A 25194-nucleotide genomic window follows, 5' to 3' on the forward strand; every position below is an offset into this window, starting at 1 on the left:
AAGAACCTGGAAACCTCAGGTAATCCCTTGCCTCGTTTTACGATTCTCGACTCCTTTTCGGATGATCATTTGAGCGAGGTCTTGGGAGAGAGTGGGGTTGAACCGATGGGTGAGGGAGGGATGAGCGAACTCATCTCGCTGGTGCGTGCGAAGGAGATGGCGCAGGCGGCGCTGGCAGCGGCGGCTGCTCAACACGCGGATCGTCTGGCACTTGAGGCTGAGCCCTCGACGTCGCTAGCGATCCGGCCCGAAGGGGAGACAGCAACAGGGGTTGCTGCTCCTTCCTCGCCTCGCTGCGGCAAGGTGAGGCGTGTGGCCAAGGCGATCACCTCAAGGGGGGTGCGCCTGCGTAACCGCGTCATCTAGATGCGTGCGCTTCTTTGGAACATCCGTGGCTTCGGCCACGCAGGTCGGCGCACCCAACTTAAAGAATACATTAGGAAAGAAGCCATTGATATCGTAGGTCTCCAGGAAACGATTAGACCAGAGTTTAGACACCATGATATCCTAGCCATAGACCCCCTTGAGCGCTTTGTTTGGCACCATAAGTCGGCAACGGGCCATTCGGGTGGTATGCTGCTCGGTTTCTGCAGCGCCACGTTCGAGGTGCTGACCTGGGAGGTCGGCACCTTTTTCATTGCTGCCAACATCCGCGTGCGAGCGTCGCTTCGCGAGCTTGTGATCGTGCAAGTCTATGGACCAGCAGATCACTCACGCTCGGCCGAGTTCTTGGGAGAACTTGAAGCCAAGGTGAGGGAGGTTTCGGTAGCTCAACTCCCGTTAATGGTGGGAGGTGATTTTAACCTGATCCGGTCAGGAGCAGACAAAAACAACGACAATATCAACTGGCCAAGGGTGGCTATGTTCAACAATGCTATTGCATCTATGGCACTTAGGGAAGTGGCCAGAACTGGGGCAAGGTATACTTGGACTAACAAGCAACTAGCCCCGGTGCGATCCGTCTTGGATCGGGTTTTCATGTCTCCGGACTGGGAAGTGGTGTTTCCACTCTGTTCGCTCCTTGCAGAAACAAGGATTGGTTCGGATCATGTGCCCCTCATCTTATCCTCAGGGGAGGATAGGATTCGCCGCAGCCCGCGGTTCTTCTTCGAAACCGCGTGGTTTGAGGTCCCTGATTTCGACTCCATCTTTAGGGAGAGATGGTTGCGAAGCGTCCAACTCGCAGGCCAGCAACGCGGCCCTATGGAGTTTTGGATCGCTGTCGGGGGCCGCCTCCGCGCAAGCCTAAAGGGATGGGGCGCGAACCAGGGGCGTGCTGACAAGATCCTCAGGGAGAGGCTTCTTGCTGAAATAACCGTCCTTGACAATCAAGCGGACACACGTCCTTTCTCAGAGCAAGAATGGGCACATCGATACGCCTTGGAAGGGCAAGTCGAAGCTCTGCTGCGTCTGAGGAGGAATATTGGAGGCGTAGGGGTGGCCTCAAGTGGACGCTCAAAGGAGACGCGGACACTCAGTATTTCCATGCGTACGCGAATGGCAGACGCAGGAAATGCTCAATTCTTAGGTTGCAGTCGGAGCAGGGGCTTCTTCTACAACATTCGGACATAACCCAACATATCTACGACTTCTACATAAGTCTGATGGGGACCGACGAGGCACAACAAGCGCGTCTCAGCACGGATGTGTGGCTCCCGTACCAAAAGGTCCTCCATAGTGAGAACGAAGAGTTGGGGCTCGCGTTTCTCCCTAAGGAGATTGACGACGCTCTCCTAAGCATGAGAGCAGACACGGCTCCGGGGCCGGACGGGTGGCCGGTGGCGATGTTTAAGCACTTTTGGCCATTGCTGCGCGATCCCATTTACGAGGTGTGTAATGGCTTCATGCGTGGCTTCGTGGATATTGCTAGGTTAAACTACGGCGTACTCTCGCTGATCCCAAAAGTGCCAGGGGCGGACAACATACGCCAGTACAGACCAATCGCGCTTATTAACGTTCCGTTTAAAATCTGCGCCAAAAGTTGTGCCACTCGGCTCTCGCCGATCGCCCATCGCACCATTAGTCGTGCTCAGTCGGCGTTCATACGGGGTAGAAACATTTTGGAGGGACCACTAGCGCTGCAAGAGACCCTTCATGAGCTTAAGCGCACGCACGAACCTGCGATCCTCCTTAAACTAGATTTCGAGAAGGCCTATGACCGAGTTAATTGGGTTTTCCTCAGGCAGATCCTCACCAGTCAAGGATTCTCGCCGTTATGGGTGCACCGAGTCATGCAATTGGTACCGGGGGGCCAAACTGCGGTCTCGGTGAATGGAGAAGTAGGGCACTTCTTCAGGAACAAGCGTGGCTTACGCCAAGGCGACCCCATGTCGCCGCTCTTGTTCAACTTTGTCGCTGATGCGTTGGCAGCTATGCTGCGGAAGGCAACGGAGGCAGGCCACATAAAAGGGGTGTTGGGACACCTCATCCCGGGGGGATTTCACACTTGCAATATGCAGACGATACGCTATTGTTGTTCCAGCCCGACCTCCATAGTGTGGCTACGGTCAAAGCCTTACTGATTAGCTTCGAGCTTATGTCAGGGCTTCAGATCAACTTTCACAACTGTGAAGTGATGCCCATGGGATTGGAGGCGGATGAAGGTAGACGTATCGCGGACCTGCTCAATTGCAAACTTGGCAATATGCCGTTTACCTACCTAGGTCTCCCGTTGGATGCCAAACGCATCAAGATCGACGGGTGGGCTCCGCTCTGGACCAAGGTGGGAGAGCGGGTCTGTCCGTGGAGGGGGAAGTTCCTCTCCTCTGCAGCTAGGCTGGTGCTCACGAATGCGAGCCTCTCCTCGCTGCCGCAATTTGCAATGGGTCTGTTCCTCCTGGCGGAAGGGGTACACGCCAAGATGGACACACCGCGGTCCCGTTTCTTTTGGGAAGGCTCGGGACCAAAACGCAAGTACCACATGGTTAAGTGGGCTGCGGTGTGCCGTCCCAAGGATCTGGGAGGGCTTGGGATCACAAACACCAGAATCCAGAACATTGCACTCTTGTGCAAATGGATTTGGAAACTCTCGCAGGGAGCGACGGGTCTATGGGTTGATCTGCTGCGGGCCAAGTACTTCCCGAATGGGAATTTTTTCGAGGGCGTGGCGAGGGGATCTCCTTTCTGGAACGATCTCCAAGCGGTCCGGCCAGCTTCGCTCAGGGAGCCAAGTTCTCCATTGGTAATGGACGCTCGGCTCGCTTCTGGCTAGATCACTGGGTGGGAGCCCAACCCCTCTGGGTCGATTTCCAGAACCTCTATACTCTGGCTGTCAACCCGGAGATCACAGTTGCCACGGCGCTTGCCTCTTCCCCTCCGGCATTACATTTCCGGAGAGAGTTATCGCAAGTAGAACAAGCACACCTAACGGAATTGCTTGATACCATTGCGCCGGTTTCGCTGTCGTCGACGGCGGACACAGTCACCTGGGCCCTCACCCCGTCTGGCAAGTTTTCGGTCAAGTCTCTTTACCGTAAGCTGTGCCAGGGCCCATCCTTCCAGATGCCAAATGGCTTGTGGAGCGCGCGCCTTCCGCTTAAGATTAAGGTGTTTTTCTGGCAACTGTTCCGCAATAGACTGCCCACTTCGGCTAACGTCGCCAAACGCAATGGGCCGTCGACCGGCCTGTGTGCGATATGTAACGTCCTGGAGGACGCGACCCATGTTTTTTCCGATGTCCTCTGGCACGTTTTGCTTGGAGCGCCGTTCGTGCAGCGGCCAACACCTCCTGGGATCCCCGGTCAGCGTCTGACCTCGCTACCATAGTAGACTCGATTCATGGTGGCAACAACCGAGTGCTCTGGAGCTGTATCGGCGCCTTGACCTGGGCAGTCTGGCTCACTAGGAACAAACTAGCTATCGAGGGTATCTTCCCATCTCACCCTGCTAACATAATCTACAAATGCAACCTTCTTCTGCAGCAGTGGAGTCCGTTGGCGAAGCGCAAGGATGCTGAAAAACTGAAACATCGCCCAAGATCGCCTCCGTCAGATCTACGTTTTGGCTAGGGAGCCATCTGCCACCTCTGCGCCGTGAAGTGGCCCTTTTGTCTTGCGAGCGAGCCTGCGTGCTCTATGCTCTGCCTCCGGGCCTGTATTTTGCATTGCTGCGTGCTTCTGTTGGCCTGGTCTAAACTTGTGAGCCTTCGCGTCGTCGTGGTCTGAGCCTCCGTGCTCCTGTTCGAAACATATGTCTGAGCCTCCGTGCTCGTGTTCGAGGTCCTAACAATGTCCTGTTACGCTGCCTATGTTGTGGGCTTTATTAAATTAAAGCCGGACGCTCCTAGCGTCTTCGTTCTAAAAATATATGCAACATCCTATTTTCTTTTTTTGTGTGTGTTCTTTCTAACTGACATGTGGTCCCACTGGTCACATTCATCAGTAAAAGTTTTAAATAACTTCCTAAATATTCTTGAAAAAAATGACGATATCTTTGCCGAGAGCAGCTCTCGGCAATCCTCCTGACCAGTAGGACAGCGTGGCCCACATGGGAGCTGACAGTTTACATAGCTTTGCCGAGAGCTAGTCTCGGCAATGTCGCCTTCTTTTCCGAGAGCTGCCCTCGAAAAGATGTGGCACAACAGTAGGTCTCCCAGACGACCACGTTTTCGAGAGGAGCTCTCGGTAATATATAGTTTTCCGAGTGTTGCTATCGGAAATCTTTCCCATCCATTCTGCTGTTTAAGCTATTTCTTTTCTGATCCCTGCAGATAAAAACAACTACTTGGCAGAAGGATCATATATAGGCATAATTTGATCTAGTCCACACATATATAGGCATAATTTGACCATATATAGGCATAATTTGATATAGTCCACGTATATATGCATAATTAAGGATAGTCCACATATTGTGACACACAAGTCGAATGTATTATCCTAGTAGACGTCACACACAAGTCGCAAATTCATACATATTGTCACTACTTGCAAAACACGTACACGTCACAATAGCAGTACACTTGTTCATATATAGATCATCTTGAGGAGGAGAGGCCATCGGGTTAACATTCCGGAGGAAGAGGAGGGGGCATCACTTGCACTGCTTCGAGATTGCATAAGAACCTATAAGAGTAGAGTCACGTGAGGGTGGTTCATCCCTATGTAATGAATCTTCTACTCTAGTTTAGATAATGTTCTACCTGTAGTTGATCCTCAGGCAGCTTCAACCTCTTATTCGTGTCTTCCCGTTCCTTTTCTCTGGACTCCTGCTCAGCCTGCCGCCTTTGCTACTCTTCAACAGCCCGCTGCGCAATTAAATCCTGTAACATGGCATTAGGCTCATATAGGTTGGAACGGTGCTATTTCGAGGCATGGACATAAATGAAAGGTTAGGATGCTAATCTTGAGACGCGCTATCTCACGTGATGCGGCGGTTGGGAGACTCCGTATGGACGGAGTTGAGTTGGTGCTCGACGCGCGTATCTCATGCAGCTTGCGATGCGAGGAGGTGGCAATCGCCCCGTTGCAAAGGAGGTGGCGTCCATGGCCCTTCCCCTCGCCAGCAATGATGAGAAGCTCAGGATCAAGGGGCTTGGACGTAGGTTCGGCTTCCTGCCCGTGCACCTCCTAGAAGACCTCTTTGAAGGTCCCCCCCACTTCTCCTCCGCCGACTCGCTGCAGAACTCGGCGCCATCCTTCCCCTTGTGGCCTTTTTTCCAGGCTTCCAGGATGTGGACCGGGCGAGTTAACCATCAAGTTTAATGAACCAAGATGCACCGTGCGAAAAAGTTAACATCTTAATCCACATACCATGTGTTGCTTGAGAGCGGTTAGATTCCGGTCCCCTGGACATGAGCCGAGCCTGTCATTTTGGCTCGATCGTTTCCCTTCTCCACATGTTGCGCCTGCAATGCTGGGTTACACCACATGTCAACCAGGGCCTCCCAACAATCGTCCTTCATCCAGGGTTCCTTCACCTAGTTAGACAAAATCAAATAATTGAGGAACAAGAGGGTGAATCAAAGTACTAGCAACCGATGTAGTCACTTACCACTGACAGGTATTCTTCTCACGACATGTTGGTCTGGCAAGCAGTCTTCCTTGTCATCTTCTCTCCCTTCTCATCGAGCGGCCGACACTGCATCAAGGCTTTGTACCGCAGCGTGTGCTTGAGGTCAGAGAGTATCTTTCGGGCAGATTTCACGATGCCTTTGTTCGCCTTCTGCTGCTCACCATCCATGCAAGCAAATGTTTCCTACAAGAAAGCATATGGCATCTTCTCACCATCCACGCAAGCAAGGATTTGGATATGGAAAAATGCAGTAGTCGGAGCGAAGATACTTACAAAAAAGCATTGATGACCCGAGTGGCCATGGTGACATCGTGCTCATCCTTGTTGTGTAGGTAATGCTCCCAGGTTAACCTGGCGACGGCGGATCGTCATCACCAGGCTTGGACAATCCAGGGAAGTGCTTCCTCAAGAGGGAGCCGAGACGTGGTTCGGCAGGCGTGCCCCCTTAGGTTGTGTCAGGATAAATGCCCACTGACTGCATGATATAAAAGACAAGCATATGTGAGTGTCAAAGCTGTGGCATCCAAAATATGATGCAAATAAAATGCTTGCTTACCCCTCTCCTGTCGGGCAAATGACAGGACGGTTGCTGGCAGTAGTTGGTTCCGGGACCTTCCCCGGACCACGCCCGGAATTCTTCCTCTTGGTAGTGTTGCTCGAGGTATACCCCGAGCCGTCCGAGGCCTCCATGTCGCCCGACTCGGTAGTGAGCAGATCTAGTGCATCGAAGTCCACTCCGACATCGCCATCCGATGATGACGATGCCTCGGTTGTGGCCTGATGGGAGGCGGACGACTCAGTCCTACCAGTCGGGACTCTCCGGTACTTACTACCAGTGCTCCCATCAGAATCTGAAAAACAAAATATATATGGTTACGCTCAGTTCCAAAGAAAAATCTTTCTAATCTAAGTGTCATATCATATATGGCAAAAAATAACACAAATAGCTCAATCAAGTCTCAGATATATAGTTCCATTTACTAATGCCATAGAACTGACAAAGAAACAAGCACAAGTATATAGTTTCATTGATCTACTCTAGTGTTTATCTAAAAAAGCACAAGCATAGAGGTGCTGATCCTTCACAAGATGCCGAATTCTTCAGAGAAGGTGTCGATCTCTTCATGTATGTTCAGAGACAGGAAGTTCAGACAACTAGTGTACTGACGCATAGTCTCACCAAAATTTGAGTGCTCATTCGGCAAAAACAAAGCATCCACGGCCTTATCCCCACGCCAAACCACTTACCGACGACAAGCATTAGTTCAGAGACAAGAAGTTCAGAGAACTAGCTTCAACTGAAACTAAATACTTCGAGCACTCATTCGGTTTAACTCAAACTAAACCAGTCAAAACCAAAGCATCCACAACCTTATTCTGAATCTGTTCTGTATATATTGGCCATAGCACATTACTGGTATTTACAATGATCATCAGAACCAGTAGCAACTAGTCAGAACAGTAGCAACTAAACCAAACCAGTCAGAACAGTAGCAACTAAACTCTTATTACTCGTTTAGTTAAACTAAAATTCAAACAAACACTCTAGGCATTACTCCAAACTTCCATACTACTCTAGGCATTACTAAACAGGAGCATCTTCCTCTACTACTTTTAATCACATTTGTGCATACTTCCTACATTTGTGCAAAATATCCTACTCTAGGCATAGAATCTGATACTAACCTGAGGGCATCTCTAGCTGCCGCGCTACCGGAGGAGCTCCGCTGCGGCTGCCGTCCTTGGGCCGCATCGAAGAACCACCGCGCCGGCTGCCGGCCATGAAGCTTGGGGGCGGTGGCCGCAGTTGGGGGCTGTGGAGGAGGGGGTGGCGGTGGCCGCAGTGGGGAGCGGTGGAGGAGGGGTAGCGGCCGCAGGTGGTGGCGGTGGAGGGCGGTGGAGGAGGGGGTGGCGGTGGCCGCAGTTGGGGGTAGTGGAGGAGGGGGTGGCGGTGGCCGCGGTTGGGAGCGGTGGAGGAGGGGTGGCGGCCACAGTTGGTGGCGGTGGAGGGCGGCAGTTGGTGGCGGTGGCGATTTCGGCGGCGGTGGTGGCGTAGTCAACGGAGGAGAAGGAGAAGAATGAACAGAGAAAGCAAGCGGAACGGTTAAGATCTAGGTTAGATTCTTTACCGAGAGACCCTCTCGGAAAAGGTGGCCATTACCGAGAGCCGATAAACGACCCTCGATAACCACTGCTCTAATTTTTTTCCCTTCTCTTTTTGTATTTGTTTTGCACTATCTTTTTTGTATCTCATATCTCATATGTTTTTACGACCAAAGTTTGGAAATTCCATGAATTTTGGTGAATTTTTTTGATAAAAGACTTTTGATGCACTCAACTTTAAATATATATGCTTTTTGGGTTAGATTTGTTCAAAACACAACTTTAAAGAGTGTAAAGTGAAAAACATGAGAAGAAGCAGTTGTTGACCGTGGCCTACCCCCTCTCTCGGTGCCGGTCAACTTTCTAGACCGGCACCGAGAGAGAACTTTAAAGAGTGTAAAGTAATAAACATGAGAAGAAGCAGTTGTTGACCGCGGCCTACCCCCTCTCTCAGTGCCGGTCAACTTCCTAGACCACAGGGGCCACCGGATAGCCCATGCATATACATGCGATGGCCTCCTTTGAGAGCACAAGAAATTTTGAGGCCAACGAAGCAACAGGACACGCACTTCCTGCACAAACCGGACACATTCCCTCTCGATACCCATAGACTATCTTGAAGAACGGGCTTGGACTTGGTCTGTCATCTCGCGATGACATGCACTAACACGGAGAAGCAGTTATTCACCGTGGACTACACCCTCTCGGTGCCGAACAACGCCCTAGACCGCCGGGGCCACCGAATGGGTGCTCGATATAGAGAGCGCCCGGGGGGGGGGGGAGGGCACCCCTATATGCGTGTGGCCCATGCATATGCATGCAGGGGTGGTGTGCTATTTGAATAAGCAACGCACGTCCTTGACGTGACACGTGCCTCACAAACCACACACATGGGCGGGAACGTCGAGGACCAGCTGCGTCCGTCCCCGAGACAGAGTCTTCGGTGGGTGATCCCATGACAGAACGAGCCTAGACTTGGTATGTCATCTCGCGATGACATGCACTAACACGGAGAAGCAGTTATTCACCGTGGACTACACCCTCTTGGTGCCGAATAACGCCCTAGACCGCCGGGGCCACCGGATGGGTGCTCGATATGGAGACCGCCCGAGGGGGGGGAGGGCACCCCTACATGCGTGTGCCCCATGCATATGCATGCAGGGGTGGTGTGCTATTTGAATAAGCAACGCACGTCCTTGATGTGGCACTTGCCTCACAAATAACACACACGGGCGGGAACGTCGAGGAGCGGCTGCGTTCCTCCCCGAGACAGAGTCTTCGGTGGGTGATCCCGTGACAGAACGGGCCTAGACTTGGTCTGTCATCTCGTGATGACAGGCACTAACACGAAGAAGCAGTTATTCCCCGTGGCCTACCCCGTCTAGGTACCGAACAACACCCTAGACCGTCGGGGCCACCGGAGGGGTGCTGGTCTCTAGAACCGGGCGACGCCCATCTGAAGAAGAAAACACTAGACGGTAATTATGATGTGCTAAGGTTGTTTGCCAAGCATGGAAGAAAACAACAAAAAAGTATAATTTATATTATCGAGAATGCACAATAAGGAAAGAGATCTAGGTTAGATTATTTACCGAGAGCGCCTCTCGGAAAAGGTGGCCATTGCCGAGAGCCGATAATCGACCCTCGGTAACCACTGCTCTAAAAATTTTCCCTTCTCTTTTTGTTTTTGTTTTGCACTATCTTTTTTGTATCTGATATTTCATATGTTTTTACGACCAAAGTTTGGAAATTCCATGACTTTGCCAAGAGGTTCGACTATCAGCACTACTTCCAGAGGGAAAGTGTGGCTGCGTGGTCCTTCAAAGCTTCCAAGACGTCCATATGTGCATAGAGACGTATTGATTAAACCAATGGGAGAGAAGTAAGTGGTTATCTCGACTCATGCCATATAAATTGTACCTTTTGTCATTTCCTCACATATAATATGACTTCACTCTTTGTAAAGCAGAAGCTTAGTAAAAGGTGGTGAGAGGCATCTGCCACGGTCGCCGAGTGGCATCATTGGGGGTCTTTGTAGGTTAAATTATCCTGGACTGGTCACTTTGCGGAACAGTATCATTGAGCCAGCTTGGTCATGGGATCACTACAAGCTTGCACCGGATTTCCTGGATATGCATAAGAGGGTTTATGATAACAGAGCCATGCGAGTGGTCAACGATTTCTGGGTAAGTCCTTTCAAACACCTAAATGTCAATACCAAAAGGTTTAAATTTTCCATAGTCATGATTTAACCCTTCTCACATGTATGCATGTTTGTAGGATTTCTATACATGCGTTGAGGGTCAGAAGGATCGTGCAAATGTGGTGGTTGAGAATATTGCCAAGAAACTAGTCCACGACATGCACTATGAGGAGCACGTCCGGTTAGTGGCCAAGTATCACGCGGACTATCTCAACCAGAGGATTTCCAAACAGGAGGCTCGAGGGACGCATCTTTCACGGGACAATTACTTCAAGGAAAGTGACGATGGATGCTTGCTATTCCCTGCACTACCGCAAAATTAGAATACTTACTAAGATGTATTTGTTTAATTTACAGATGATTCCTCGGTGGTGCGCTAACAAACGTCCGTGCTGGGAGAAGATCGTCGAATGGTGGACAGATCTAGGGTGCTAGGATGAACACAAAGCAATATCTGAACGGCGTAAGTTGATGGGGGGTCGAGGACACCGTCAAGGCAACCTCACCATCCCAGGTGTCGTCTCAAAACATGTAGGCAACCACATCCTTTTCTTTTCATCATGTTCTCTTTCATTTGTGAGCATTCCCTTCATTGTTTGGATCGCTTTCTTTTGCAGAAAGAAGACACTGGCAAGGATATCACTTACCTCGAGGCATGGACCAACAAATGTACCAAAGACGACAAGGACAAGGACCCTCTCCACCCGGAGAGGGACTGGATCAGCTCTAAAGCCCGGTCAGATGGAGAGAACTACACCAAAAAATTGAAGGAGACGTACGGGCCTGACGCTGATCCTCACGTGCTACCGTTTGACCCTCTTGTGGCCATTGCCGTGGCAGGCGGTAGACCGAATGGCCGGATGGCGGTTCACCTCGATTCTATCATAACCTCCTCCCTTCCGAGAGTCAACACGCTCTGTGCTATGAGTACTGGCTCTACTCCTTCCGTAGAGCGTCACGTACCACATTCCATGAGCATTATTGAGGATATTCAGGTCAGTGCTTCTTCATTGATCCGTCATGGTCCTGTATATTTGCATTTCAACATGAATGACATTTGCATTGCCATATTGTAGACTCGACTGATTGACACCGAGAAAGAAAGAGATGAAAACCAGGCCAAGCTGAAGGCACAAGATGATCTAGTGAAGTCTTTACAACATATGGTGGCCAATATTTATTCCATGCAAGGCCACCCAGTGCCAGAGATGCCACCGACGCCAGAGTGGAACATTGTGAGTTTCGTTCAAAACATTTCTATCACCATTTTTGGCATTACCATATGCATTCATTTCTCTATTGGGTCAATCCATCACAGCTCAACCCATCACAAGGGTCGAACAATGTTCCGGTAGTTCCACCTCAAGTTGGTGGAGTTGGGGTAGCAAACGGAATGATGCCTTCTAATGTTGATGTTATCACTCCGGTTGGTGGAGTTGGGGAGCAAACAGAATGATGCCTTCTAATGTTGATGTTATCACTTCGATCTCCAAAATCGCATGAACTTCATGTTATGTTATGTTTGAAACTGTTCCTTGTATGTTGAGAACTCTTGAATCTTGAGACTTGTAAACTTGTGGTAGTCGAGTGTCTTCACTACTACTTCACCTTTTATGCACTATTGCTTTTATGTGGATTGTTTTTCAGAATCATTGCTTCTTTTGTTCAATGATGCGTATATGTGACATGTTCTATGTGTGATGAACTATATGCTCCTGGGCACACCATTACCGAGGGTGGCTCTCGGTAATGATTGTGAAACTGGACCAGAATGCACTCTTTACCGAGAGGCCTCTCGGTAAACGTGTACCAACCAGTAGAACCTGACACCTTTACCGAGAGGTCTCTCGGTAAACGATAATAACCTGTGGTGCCCCTGACAACTTTACCGAGAGGGCTCTCGGTAAAGGGAAAAGGATTGCTGAGGGTGGCTCTCGGCAAAGTTGGCCCTCGGCCTGCTCTCATGGTCCCACAAGTCAGGAGGTGACACGTGTCAGCCTCCTACTGGTTCTCTTTGCCGAGAGGGGCTCTCGGTAAAATTGGCCCTCGGCCTGTTCCCGTGGTCCCACATGTCAGGAGGTGACACGTGTCAGCCACCTATTGGTTCTCTTTGCCGAGAGGGCCTCTCGGCAAAGTTGGCCCTCGGCCTGTTCTCGTGGTCCCAGATGTCAGGAGGTGACACGTGTCAGCCACCTATTGGTTCTCTTTGCCGAGAGGGCCTCTCGGCAAAGTTGGCCCTCGGCCTGTTCTCGTGGTCCCAGATGTCAGGAGGTGACACGTGTCAGCGTCCTACTGGTTCTCTTTGCCGAGAGGGCCTCTCGGCAAAGTTGGCCCTCGGCCTGTTCTCATGGTCCCACATGTCAGGAGGTGACACGTGTCAGCCTCCTACTGGTTCTCTTTGCCGAGAGTGGCTCTCGGCAAAGTTGGCCCTCGGCCTATTGTTGTGGACCCACATGTCAGGAGGCGACACGTGTCACCCTCCTACTGGTTTTCTTTGACGAGAGTTGCTCTCAGCAAAGTTGGCCCTCGGCCTGTTGTCGTGGGCCCACATGTCAGGAGGCGACATGTGTCAACCTCCTACTGGTTCCCTTTGCCGAGAGTGGCTCTCGGCAAAGTCGGGCATCGGCCTGTTGTCGTGGACCCACATGTTAGGACACGACACGTGTCAGCCTCCTAGTATTTCTTTTTGCCGAGAGTGGCTCTTGGCAAAGTTTACGTGGTCCCACATGTCAGGACTTATCCGTTAGCTGCTTTATTTTGCCGAGACGGGCTGTTTACGTGTTATGGCTCTCGGCAAATTCCTGTTTGCCGAAGAGGTGTACGCCGGGTGGCTTTTGCCGAAGGTGACACTCGGCAAAGGCGTTGCCGGCGGTTTTTGGGCCTTTGCCGAGTGTCCGTGACACTCGGCGTATAGGGCGATTCCAGTAGTGAGTGTGTGCAGGTTTTTAAGTTTTCTCATCCCTCTTGGCACTAGCACACCATAGAAGTCCAGGCGCATAACCAAACCAGAAAAGGCATAGCAGCAAAAGGAAGTGCATACATCATAGCTGTTTTCATTAACACTATCAATACAGTCAGTTGCACATCACAGTAAGCAAAACAGCCCCGTCAGGAGACACAAACGGCATGGCAAGTTCTTCATTACCTCAGGGAAGCCTAAAACGTCTTCATACGAGACATCCTCATGAGTCGGTTTTCTGCTAGCTCGAAGATAGTTTAGCTTCCAAAGCATGATGATGCTCTTTGGCAACTTGACAATCCTAGTATCTCTGACATCTAGGGTCTCGAGTTGCCTCAGGTTACCCAGTGAATCTGGCAGGTAATAAATATCATCACATCCTCTCAGAGAAAGGTATTTTAGGTGAAGAAACTTCCCAATATGCTTAAGGTGATGATCATATAGATCTGTTGTGTCTTCCAGATCCAGCACTCGTAGCAACCTCATCTTGTCAGAAATGAAAAATGACTTCCACTCTCCAAAACATGTAACTGACCGTAGACGGGACATGTTCACTATGCTCTCAAACTCGCTCTTATCTCCCGTCCAATTGCTATTTATAGCAAGATGGCGCACTGTGACCTGGCTGTTTGAGCTGCAACCTTCCTCCAGTGTATAAACAAGATTTTCTTCCTTTGACTTTAAGATACCAATTTCACGGATAAGATCGTGCACTTGGCATGAGACAATTCCTTTTGAACTATGAATTGATTGTTGAGGTGGTAGGATCATACTCCTGCCTATAAGTTCCATGAAGTAGATGTCCGCTATTTCCTCTGCAGACCTCCCGCGCACCTCCCTTGAGTAACCCTCTGCAGTCCACCTACGCGTCAAACGTCCCCGCCCAACCTTGTAATCTTCAGGAAAGATTGGCATATATAGGAAACATGACTTGAGGTGATAAGGTAAACCATCATAGCTTCTCATAAGGACAGTTCTTAGAGCATCTCCAGCCGTTGGCCCCCCCAGGGGCGCCTAAAATCGCCGCCTGGGGGTGACCCGGCGAAAAAAATGGGCCTGGGGCGAGTTGGCCCCCAGCCGCCGCCCCCAGGGCCGGCCCCAGGCGCGGGAAAAAAATTTGTGTAGCAAATTTACGCAAAGTTTGGCTAAACCACGCCAAATTTCGGCAAACTTGGGCTTATATTCGCGGATTTAAGTCGAGTAGTCGCCATTACATATAAAAACTAATCAAAAAAAAAACTTGCTGAAGGCGAGAAGTCGCCGTCGTCGCCGCCATCGTCGGCCTTCTCCTCCTTGACTCGGGCGCCCCTGCTGGACCCCTCCCCGGCTGGTGGCGGCGGCGGCGCGTCATCGTCGTTGTCGCTGTCATCGATGATGACGACTCCTCCTTCGCCGCGGCCTCGGCGGCGCTGCTCGAAGCGCCGCAGGGCGGCGCGCTGGCGCTCCGTCGCCATCTTGATGGAGTCCTGGCGTGCCCATTCAACGGCCGCGTCGTCGTCGAGCTCGACCTCGCCGTGCTCCGTCTTCACCGGCGCGAGCCCCGGCTCCGTCTTCACCGGCGCGAGCCCCGGCTCCGTCTTTGGCTTGACGAAGCGCGGAGGAGGAGCTGACGAGGAGGCGCGCCGGCCGCCCTTGTTGATGGCGATGCCGGGCTCGGCCTTGACGCCGAGCAGCGTCGGAGTGCCGTAGGAGTGGGAGGAGCAGCGGGAGGAGGAAGAGGAGGAGGACGCGCCGAACCTCTCCTTGGCGCCCATTGCCCGTCGCGTCGGCGGTGCGTCGGGGCGGCCGCCCTCGCCGGGGGGTACGCCAACGGCGGGTTGTTGCCGCCCTCGAGGTGCGTCAGCACGCCCTCAAGTGTGCGGCCGGGGGCGCCCCACCACAGGTGGTGCCCCTCGCTGTTCTTCACGCCGCCGACCAACGGCTGCTGCTGGCCGCGCTCGAAGTACGCCGCCCAAGCCGCGTGGTTGTCGGTGGTGTACTGGGGGAGGGAAAGCTCGGCGTCAGTGAGGGAGGCGCGCACGGTCTTGACCTCGTCGGCGAAGTAGGATGGTTTGGCCACGGCGTCGGGCAACGGGGGAATGGGCACTCCCCCATTGCTGAGCCTCCAGCCCGTCGGCCCGGCGCGCATGTCCGGCGGCGCCGGGATATTCGCCTGGAACAGGAGCCAGGACTCCTGTTCGCGGAGCGAACGGCGGCCGAAGCCGTTGGCCGCCGCCTCGTCTCCGGGGAAACGCTCGGCCATCGGGGAGATGGAGTGGCCGGGGAGAAGAGATCGGCGGTGGCGCTCGGGAGATGGAGTGGCTGGGGGAGAAGAGATCGGCGGTGGCGCTCGGGAGAGGGATGGCTGGGGGAGAAGAGCTCGGCGGCGGCGCTCGGGAGAGGTGGAGAGGTGGCACTCATCACAGGCGAGCGAGGCCATATATAGCCGCGCAGCGTCCGTGTGTACGCAGCCGAGGGAGGGGAGGCGTCGCGCGCCGCCCCGTGAACGCGCCGCCCATGAGGAATCAATGGCAAAGCTGACCGGCGGCAGCCTTGCCATTGATTCCCCGCGGGAAACCGAGGCGTCGGGAGAAGACGAGGGGGGCGGTGTCGCTGACGCGGCTGGCCCGCGGCGCTTTCGTGCCAAAAACGATTCGCCCGGCGCCCCCGAGCGCTCCCCAGCGCGCCGGGTTCGGGTTGGGTCCGCCGGCGCCAATTTCGGCCCGAGCCGGCGAAAAAAGGGCCCCTGTGGGCGTGACTGGGCCGATTTTTTGACGCCGGCGGCCAAAAAATCGCCTCGGGGGCCTTGTTGGGGGCGCGACTGAAGATGCTCTTATGGTCCCAAGTTCTGGATTCATCTCCAACTCGGCGCTGAGATGGTCATTCAATTTCCTCCATTCCAAAGAGCTTTTAGGTTGGTTCGACAAGAAGCCACCTATGGTGACTATTGCAAGTGGAAGTCCACTGCATTTCTTTAGAACCAGATTTGCTTGTTCAGCAGTTCAGGATATTGCATATTCAAATCTATGGTCTTCTTGAATACCTGTAATTTGTGTGGTCAATCTATTTAGTTCTGTGAAGATTAGATCAGGTTGGGAACAATATTTCAATATACTTATTGGAATGCATGTATCTCATACAGATAAAAAAAATGTTGTGTGATAGGCAACAGAGATTAATAAGTTTATACTAGAATTATATATTAAACGCTGTGTGATAGGCAACAGAGGAACTATAGCTCCCTGGGGACACACAAGATGCTGGTGGGTGGACCAACGACTAATTAGTACGATTTGGCAGGAACGGCTGGGATTTACAAAACATTAAGAGGGCATATATGTTGTTCAATGTGACTTGTCAATTGGAACAACCAAATGGTAGGCATATATGTGGTTGCACATCATATCACTAATGTTGGAGGCACACTTTTTAAATAATGTTGACAGTCATGACTACAGTACTGTTGCAACACCTGAATTACTCCTAGTATCATTAGTAGAAAAAGGGTCATCTGTCCCGGTTGGTAAGGGCCTTTTGTCCCGGTTTTTGAACCGGGACTAAAGGGTCGTTACTACTGCCCTAGCCCTTTAGTCTCGGATCTTACACGAACCGGGACAGATGGGCCTCCATGTGGCCGGTGCGGCGAGCCCAGGCAGGAGGGCCTTTGCTCCCGGTTGGTGGCATTAACCGGGACCAATAGGCATCCACGCGTCAGAATTTCAGGGGCTGGGGTTTTTGTTTTTTTTGAAAGGGGGGTTGGGGGTTTTGGGGGTTAATTTAGGTGTTTCATATATTGTGCTAGCTAGCTAATTAATAAAGAGAAGTGTCCTCTCTTATCTCCATGCTTGGTCGAAGCTACGTACTATATACGTATAAAGAGGACTAGAGACGCTAGCTAGTAAGCAAATGAAGGAAACAGAAGATCGTCATGAACATATGCATACAGAGAGAAGTGATATCGACCACCTCTCCATCTCCGAGAGATTGGTCGAACAACAAGTTCTCGTATATCTATCCGACACTACCGGCTACATATATACAATAATTATCTCTTACAATATAATCTCCTAATTATATATGAACACAGGGTCTACATAGTATTCTCCGTTTTCAGCGATCACGTGGTGAAGGAAGAATGCCGCCAATTCCTCTTGAATTGCTCGCATACGATCTGGTGCTAGGAGTTCATCCCGCATCTGAAAGATCTAATTTGAAGAAGGGGGTCAATACATATATATATGAATAAATGAAACTCAACACAAATGATGGTAATAAAATAAAATTGTAAATATTATTGCTTACGCACTTCATATTGTTCGTCAGAGTAGCCCCGCTCACAGGTCGTGTGGCGGATGGACTCACAAACGTAGTATCCACAGAAATCATTCCCTTGTTCCTGCCACAACCACTTTACAAGAAATAGAGGTCAATCAAACTGATAAGCAAACCATGCTAAATGGTATTGATGAAACTAGCGCTTGGATCACTAGGAGATGCGTGGAACATGCTACTATAGTACTTACTTTCGGGTGTCTAAATTGCAGCTTCTTCGGCAGTCCCGGAGCTTTTTTGGTGAATTTTCTCCAAACCCTGCCAGACAAAGAAAACAATTACTTGATATCAGGAAATGAACAAAGTTGCTGATATGGTGGATAATGATCGATTTAACTTACTTCTCGAGCATTTGAGTCATGTCCGCATAGTCCTGGGGATCTTTTCGTCTCGAGTCTAAGACGGTTACTACTCCCTGCTCAAGCTTAATCTCTAGGAGAATATAGTGGAAGCTGCGCACGCATGCATAAGTCATCAATTACATTACTATAACCTGGACTAATAAGGGAAACCGAATATGCACAAGACAGTAACACTCACTTGAAGTTGTAAGGAAAGAGTATTATATCTTTGTTTTCATTTATTACCAACGATCGTAGCAAGTTGGTCTCGGTATTTTCGGCATGATATTTAACCTCAGTTGCATCTATGAGATTTGTGTTAATGAATCCAATATCATTTGTCTTTTCTTCAATTCGGCGATCTTCAATCTGCATAATATAGTGAGGATAATTATAAATACATTTAATGAAAGAGCTGACCTATATAGAGAGACTTAATGACAGAAGTAGTACTACTTACAGACAGTAGCAAGTGACCGTTGATTTATCAAGGGCCTTTTGATTGAAAAACTGGAAGAACTCCTCAAATGAAACATTCAACATTTCAATTCCAACGAGGTCATGCTCCTCTTTAACTCTTAGCGTCAAAGTATCCCTCCCCCTGACTCTCTGCAGGTTTTCATGTACCAATCATGTAATCTTCGCATCATCGTTGTTAGAGATCTTTCATCTTTGATGAGAGGCTTCCCGTAATGGTATTTGTGTTCGTCCACCTCCAAGAAATCATAATGTACATCGTCGGGCAGGTAATCTCCAAGATTGATATAACCGGGCACCATCCTCGGATCATTAGCGACGATGTCGCTAGACAACTTGAGCGGGGGGCACGATTGGTTCACTTGTTCGCCGAGCTGGGAAATTTTTTTCCCAGCTCGTCGTTCTTTTAACCTTTGATCACTGACAGTACTTCCCGACTGCTCCGCTTCGACAAATGTCTTTACAATAATGCGCTCATAGTTGCCTTTCGGCGGAGACTTTGGTGGTTTTGTCAGGGCAGCCAGAGTGCGCTTCACTTTCATCGGATCTACCTTCTCCTCCGGAGGTGGATGTTTCTTTGCTTTCACCCCTTCAAAGAAGTTTGTCACTTCGGCTCGCACGATCTTCGTGGTTTCCTCCTCGGTCCTCTCGTATGGTAACTTCTCTGGAGTCTTCAGAGAAGGACCGAATCTGTATTGCCTCCCGCCTCTGGCTGTACTGCTAGACGCCGGTAGAGCAGACAGAGCGGCTGCGGCTGTCTTCTTTCCTTGCTTACGAGGCGGAGGAGAAGGACTACGACGCGCCGGAGCAGCCGGAGCGACGGCGAGTCTCTTCCGCCCTTGCTGCCGAGGCGGAGAAGGAGGAGGCTGGCTGCTCGGGCGCGCCGGCGCAGGCGGAGTGCCGCCACGCGCCGGAGAAGGAGGCTGAGTGCCCTGATCACTCGCCGGAGGAGGAGGCGGAGTGCCACCACACGCCGGAGAAGGAGGCTGAGTGCCCTGATCACTCGCCGAAGGAGGAGGCGGAGTGCCCTTACTCGCCGGAGGCGTCCAGTTCGGAAGGTTGATGAGCTCCTTCCGCCATAGGCATGGAGTCTTTAGAGCAGAACCCAGCCGAGTCTCCCCTTCACCGGTAGGGTGGTCAAGCTGGAGGTCCTCAAATCCCTCCGTTATTTCGTCCACCGTCACCCTAGCATATCCTTCTGGAATCGGACGACAGTCAAAAGTTGCGCCGGGTTCAGGAGGTCGAACAGAGCCGACAGCCGCCTTGACTTTGAAGTTCTCCCATTGCGTCATAAGGTGGCCATGTTGAGACTCCGTGATAGCATCCACGGGGTAGCTAGCAGGAGCCGTCAAGACATGCTCCGGCTGAAGCAGCGCGGTGGAAGCCACGCTGCTTCTCCGCTGAGATGGCCGGGTAGCTTCGGGGGTAGTTTCGGCAGGTCGATTGCTGCGAGCTACGTCTCGTTCCTCTAGCGCTTGAACCCTTTCGTGCAGCTTCTGAATTTGGGTATGCTCCACTTTTTTCCTCCTCTCCTGGCATCTGTAACCGCCTGCGTCCGGGAAACCAGCCTTCCACGGAACGGAGCCTGGCGTGCCTCGTGTCCGTCCAGGGTGCTCAGGATTCCCGAGGGCCATTGTGAGCTCGTCGTTCTCTCTGTCTGGAAAGAACATCCGTTGGTGCGCTGCATCGATATAGTGCTGAAGCCTCTTGACTGGTATTCTCATTTGCTCGTCCGTCTAAACGCACTTCCCTGATACAGGGTCCAAGGTTCCGCCAGCCCTGAAGAACCAAGTCCGGCAATGGTCTGGCCAGTTCATTGTCTCTGGTTCGATCCCTTTATCAAGCAGATCATTCTCAGCCTTGGCCCACTTAGGCCGGGCTTTGAGGTAGCCACCTGACCCCGTGCGATGGTGAAGCTTCTTCTTCACAACATTTTTCTTGTTTGTCGCTGACAACTTTTTACTCTTTTCCGATGTCTTGTGGGCCACAAATGCGGGCCAGTGGTCTCTGATCATCTCATATTTGCCGATGAATTCTGGTGGCTCTTCTTTGTCGACAAACGTTTTCAGCTCATTCTTCCACCTCCTGAATAGGTCTGCCATCTTCTTAAGAGCATGAGACTTGATTAATTGCTCTTTAACTGGCTTCTCCGGATCCTCCTCTGGCGGTAGGGTGAAATTTACCTTCAGCTCAGTCCAAAGATCATCTTTCTGCATATCATTGACATAAGACACCTCAGGGTCTTCCTTCTTAGGCTTATACCATTGGTGGATGCTGATCGGAATCTTGTCCCTAACAAGAACCCCGCACTGAGCAGCAAATGCTTCCTTTGTCCGGATGGGTTCAATCGGTTGGCCGTCGCGCGCGATTGCTGTGATCTCAAACCTTTCATCCGAGCGCAATTTTCTCTTCGGGCCTCGTCTCTTTTCCGAAGTTGTGCTCGATCCGAAGGGCTAGAAAAAAGAAGAAAGACGAGAGTTAATTAATATGTGTACATACCAAAACAATGAATGCATCAATTAGCTAGTCAACACAGGCTTAACTAATATATTTACCTGGCCGGACTCTGTTCGGTCACCGGAGCTGTCACCACGGGCTCCTTCTTGCACCAGCATTGGGTCACCGGAGCCATCATAATCATGTCTTTCCTCCTCCACTCTTCGATCACCGTAGCCTGCTTCTTCACCCTGTTCTTCCAGACCATCATTGTCGTTAAGATACGACAAGACATCACCTCCGGCTAAGATTATGTCCCCCAACACCTCTTCTGCTTCCTCGTCTCGTCCGTGCTCCATTGTTTCTGCAAATATTACAACATGGCAATTATTACACAAACATGACAACAGGTGGATATATTAGTGCAAACGTAGACCTAGCTTATTCCCGGTTTGGGGTGGCCTCGGCAACGCTTCAAGGGTAGGGGCGCGGCAGGAGGGGGTAGGAGACCGACTTCGTTTTTTTCTAGGGTTTGGGTGTCCTCGAGAGTTTTGGTCGAGCGAGAGGGCCGGGGGGGGGGGGGGTTCTCCCGTGGTATAAGTTATCACGGTCGAAGTTATCCGGGAGGGGGTTATATCGACAACGACGACATACATACATGGGAAAATAATGTTATCGGGGAGGGGGTAGGTCGACCCCCCCCTCGTGTTGAAGTTATCGGGACACAGGGTATATCGACAACGACATATCCGATAAAAAATAAGAAGACGAAGAAGAAATAAAAAGTGAAGAAGAAGATATTAATAGAGGAGAAGATTGAAGAAAAAAAAGAAGAAAAAAAAGAGGAGAAGAAGAAAGGAATAGAGGAGAAGAAGAGAAAATAGAATATTATATTTTCTCTTCTTCTCCTCTATTCCTTTCTTCTTCTCCACTTCTTTTTCTTCTTTTTTCTTCTTCTTATTTATTTCTCATCTTCTTCCTCTCCTCTTCTTCTCCTTTCTTCTTCTTCTTATTTTCCTTTTTTCTCTCATTCTTTTTCTTCTTCTTCCTTTCCTAGCTAGATATATAAAACTTTTCTAAAAATATAACTTTTGCATATATAAAACTTTTTCTTCTTCCTTCTTCTTCCTTCTATTCTTTCTTCCTAAATATATAAAACTTTTCTAAAAATGAAACTAACCTAAAATGTACTAAATCAGAGAATATATATAGATAAAACTTTTCTAAAAATCTAACCTTTGCATATATGTATTTTAAAAACATCATTACAATTGAAAAAAAACATACATACATACAAAAAACATGTAAAAAATACATACATACATATATGAACATACATAAAAAATACATATATATCTAAAAAATACATACATACATATACGAAAATCTAAAAACATGTAAAAAAAATAGCACGACGGCGGGGCCGGCAGAGGCGCGGTGCTCACAGAGGGAGGAGTGCGCGGCGGGCGGCGTCGGGGCAAGCAGGGGCGCGGGGAGTGGCGCGGAGACGGCATCGGGGCAGGAGCGGCGCACGGCGGGGCAGGGGCGGCGTGCGTCGGGGCAGGGATGGCGCGCGGCGACAACGTCGGGCAAAGGCACGGCGACGGCGAGGGCGCGGGCGACGGCGACGACGACGGCGGGGCGGGGCGACGGCAAGGGCGCGGCGACGGCGAGGGCGTGGGCGATGGCGCGCGTGGGGCGGGGACGGCGCGCGGCGACGACGTCGGGCGAGGGCGCGGGCGAGCTCGGGCAGCCTGGCGGCGTCGTTGGAGGGATCGAAGAACTGACGAAATATTCACAAGTGTTGGCTTATATAGCAAACCCATTGGTACCGGTTGGTGGCACAAACCGGTACCAATGCCACCTTTAGTCCCGGTTGGTGTCACCAACCGGGACCAGAGGCCTCTTTTCAGCAGCCCAAAGGGCGGGAAGCGGCGGCCTTTGGTCCCGGTTGGTGGCACCAACCGGGACTAAAGGGGGGGCATTGGTACCGGTTGGTGCCACGAACCGGTACCAATGCACCCCGTTAGTATCGGTTGGTGCCACCAACCGGGACCAAAGGCCTTGTGCTGCTGCGCCCGCGTCGAAAGTTTAGTCCCACCTCGCTCGTTGAGAGGGGCGCGCAGTGGTTTATAAGCCCCACTGCCGCTCCCCTCTCGAGCTCCTCTCCATTGCAGGCTTACGGGCCTAATTGTCACTGCTATGCCTAATGGGCCTACTGGGCCTTCTGCGGACCTGAATCCTGGCCCATCGATGGGTTTCTAGTCGTATTCAGGCCGTGCTGGCCCAGTAGGTGGCATATTTTTTATTTTTTGCCTGTTTTTTGTTTTATTTATTTATTTTGTTTTGTTTCTACTTACAACAAAAAAATTATTTATTTTATTTTATCTTGTTTCTAATTACTTATTTATTTTACTTTATGATAATTCTTTTTGCTATTAAAGTTTTTAACAAAAAAAGTTCTTTATGAAAATTCTTTGATAATTTTTGTTTCATAAATTTTATTTATGTTATTAAAGTTTATTTTATTTTGATTCTACTTATATATTTTATTAAAGTTTATATTATTTTGTTTCTAATTACTTATTTATTTTATTTTTTATTTTTCATGCACCATTTTTCATGCATTTACTTATTATTTTGAGCTATAAGACCCTAAAATTGAAATGCATGTCAAATGAACTCTGAAAAGGTTGAAAGTTGGCATGGTATCATCATTTCATCCACATAGCATGTGCAAGAAAGGTGAGAGGGTTACGACAAAAACTGGATGCACTTCGTGTACAAAACGGACAATCTCTTTCGAAGTATCATGATTTCATACGGAAACTCGTCTGTTACAAAGGGATTTCATTTTTTTAAACTTATTTGAACTCCTGACTTTTTGTGTGTTCAAAATGCACCATTCAAAGCCACATCATCAATTTTCAACCCTTTCTGACTTCATTTGTTATTTCCATGCATTTATTGATTATTTTGAGCTATAAGACCCTGAAATTGAAAAGCATTTCAAATGAACTCTGAAAAGGTTGAAAGTTGGCATGGTATCATCATTTCATCCACATAGCATGTGCAACAAAGTTTAGAGGGTTACGGCAAAAAAGGATGCACTTCGTGTACAAAACGGACAATGGTATCATACTCGTCTGTTACAAAGTTGGCATGGTATCATCATAATAGTTGCGGGAGAAAGTCTTCACTTTTTCTTCGCTTGTGTCATTTGCTTATTGCGCCGTAACCATGGATAATCTTCATCGTTTATCAGGATGCTTGGGTCAGCCTTGACTTTGAAGGGAGGAATTTCATGAAACTTTTCATAATCTTCAGACATGTCTGTCTTGCCCTCCACTCCCACGATGTCCCTTTTTTCCTAAAAGAACTATGTGGCGCTTTGGCTCATCGTATGATGTATTCACTTCGTTATCTTTTCTTTTTCTTGGTTTGGTAGACATGTCCTTCACATAGATAACCTGTGCCACATCATTGGCTAGGACGAATGGTTCGTCAGTGTACCCAAGATTTTTCAGATCCACTGTTGTCATTCCGTACTGTGGGTCTACCTGTACCCCGCCTCCTGACAGATTGACCCATTTGCACTTAAACAAAGAGACCTTAAAATCATGTCCGTAGTCAAGTTCCCATATGTCCACTATGTAACCATAATATGTGTCCTTTCCCCTCTCGGTTGTTGCATCAAAGCGGACACCGCTGTTTTGGTTGGTGCTCTTTTGATCTTGGGCGATCGTGTAAAATGTATTCCCATTTATCTCGTATCCTTTGTAAGTCAATACAGTCAAAGATGGTCCCCTGGACAACGAGTACAGCTCATCACAAACAGTGTTGTCACCTCTGAGACGTGTTTCCAACCAACTGCTGAAAGTCCTGATGTGTTCACATGTAATCTAGTCATCGCACTGCTACGGGTGTTTGGAGCGCAGACTGTTCTTGTGTTCATCGACATACGGGGTCACCAAGGTAGAGTTCTGTAGAACTGTGTAGTGTGCTTGAGACCAAGAATGCCCGTCCCTGCATATTGTTGAGTCTGCTCCTAGCGTGCCTTTTCCAGTCAGTCTCCCCTCATACCGCGATTTAGGGAGACCTATCTTCTTAAGGCCAGGAATGAAGTCAACACAAAACCCAATGACATCCTCTGTTTGATGGCCCATGGAGATGCTTCCTTCTGGCCTAGCGCGGTTACGGACATATTTCTTTAGGACTCCCATGAACCTCTCAAAGGGGAACATATTGTGTAGAAATACGGGCCCCAGAATGACAATCTCGTCGACTAGATGAAAGGATGGTGGGAACACCAGCTCGAAACTGACAAGACATTGCGCCACATCACTCCTTAG

General features: G+C 50.0%; 1 pseudogene; it reads right to left on the reverse strand.

The window, feature by feature from the left end:
* LOC123156875 (disease resistance protein PIK6-NP-like) overlaps positions 1-25194 on the reverse strand; it is a 37897-nt pseudogene that overhangs the window by 5184 nt on the left and 7519 nt on the right.

The sequence above is a fragment of the Triticum aestivum genome, chromosome 1D (assembly GCF_018294505.1).
Source record: "Triticum aestivum cultivar Chinese Spring chromosome 1D, IWGSC CS RefSeq v2.1, whole genome shotgun sequence".
Classification (NCBI taxonomy): domain Eukaryota; kingdom Viridiplantae; phylum Streptophyta; class Magnoliopsida; order Poales; family Poaceae; genus Triticum; species Triticum aestivum.